At 43.0% G+C, this 1,651-nt stretch overlaps 1 non-coding gene across 1 annotated transcript; it reads left to right on the top strand.

Annotated features, from left to right (window-relative positions):
* The first annotated feature begins 407 nt into the window (after nt 1-407).
* On the top strand, nt 408-526 carry LOC145417698 (5S ribosomal RNA). The gene has a single exon (XR_013900561.1). It is a non-coding gene; the product is annotated as a 5S ribosomal RNA (ribosomal RNA).
* The last annotated feature ends 1,125 nt before the right edge of the window (nt 527-1,651 follow it).

Genomic DNA, 1,651 nt, shown 5'->3' with positions numbered 1-1,651 from the left:
GTCTTATCGACATGCAACCAAAACCTAAAGGCGTATCTTTCAAATCTGCATCCTATGACATGCCTCATTACACCAGGGGGGTTACTCCCCAGTTAGCTGTAAGGGGGTCAATGTCAGGAGAGTCGGGCCTAAAATTTTAAATGGGCATAAAATCGTAAATTTTCACCCGATTTACTCCAAACTGATATGACATCTTTGATTAGATATCCTGTTGTGTTTATACCAACGGCAACACTAAAATGACTGCCGGGGATGGGTTTGCTGTGCCTTGGCACCGCTTCTTGTTATGCTTGTTCTCATTCTACCACCAAACGCTCTTACCCAAACGATTGGGGAAATACTTTGTGGGCTGAATTTGTAAATTATGAAAATTAGCTTGATAAATGAGGTAAAGGAGATTTATGAAAAAAAACGGCCATGCCACGTTGAGTACACCGCTTCCCGTTCGATCAGCGAAGTTAAGCAACGTTGGGTCTGGTTAGTACTTGGATGGGTGACCGCCTGGGAATACCAGATGCTGTTGGCATCCCTACGTGTCAAGTGGGGTTAGTGGAGGATTAGTGTCCCTCCCTGTAAAACAATTAACTCTAAGCCCTTGACCACCCCGTTTGGGATACATGGCGTCTGGCAATGGATGGATGGAATCCCTTTTGTACAATACTTATTTTTTCTTGCTGTCACCATACGACTTCAGCATAGTGAGCGGGAAAGCAGGCTGTGGGTAGTAATAATAATCAAAGGTGAAGTAATCCCATGATATATATATATATATATATATATATATATATATATATATATATATATATATATATATATATCATTGCGATACCTGATGTAAGCATAACCTCTTCAGTACGATATATGCTGTTCTGCTGCCATCACACGACCTTGCCTGGTGTGCTGGGTAGTATGCAGTGGGTAGGAATTATGTCTAAGAGTGACTCTATGTTCAAAATAAATGAAGAGAAGGGAGGAGAGTAGCGTGTAAGTATGGTAATGAGTTAACAAAATTAACCCCTTCCATCCAAGGGTGTATCATATTACTTTCTTGCTATTTACAGACGATTTAATTAGCTTAGAAAGGGCTTTTCGAGCTGGAGGGGTGATATATGGACTTTATTAACCTATATCCTATTAGAAAATTTTCCTAAGATGAATAGGACAGACAAAGGGTAAATTCACGGAAAAAGTTCGTCATCTGACTGAAGGGGTTGGCAGATTCCAGTGCAATGAATGTGGCAGAAGATAGTGAAGCAGATTATTGCGTGATGAATATGGTTAATGTCTTCATTACGAGTGCTGGGAATAAATTAAAATCGCCTGGCTAAAGCCCCTGTCACACATGCACGACTCAAGGACCGACCGCGGCGCGACTCAAGGTCGTAACGCATTGTTTCATCAATCATACCTTGATTCGCCGACAAAGCCCGGACTCTTTAGGGCGCTCGTGAGCCGCTGGGACGACTCGTCGGGCCTCACGACTTGCCAAAAGTCGTGTCACAGTTGTGTCGCGGTCGGGAGTGTCGTACATCGGTCATGAAACAGTCTTAGCTCAATTGGATGCGTTGTGATGCGGTCGCTGTGTTTCGTGATGCTGTCGTCAACAAAAAAACCGTTATGACTGCATGTCCCTCATCAACTGACTAGACAC

The sequence above is a fragment of the Coenobita brevimanus genome, chromosome 110 (genome assembly GCF_032717465.1).
Source record: "Coenobita brevimanus isolate Jiangsu-jjx chromosome 110, ASM3271746v2, whole genome shotgun sequence".
NCBI lineage: Eukaryota > Metazoa > Arthropoda > Malacostraca > Decapoda > Coenobitidae > Coenobita > Coenobita brevimanus.
The sequence above is the reverse complement of the archived record's forward strand: the minus strand, read 5'-3'. Positions and strand labels throughout refer to the sequence as shown.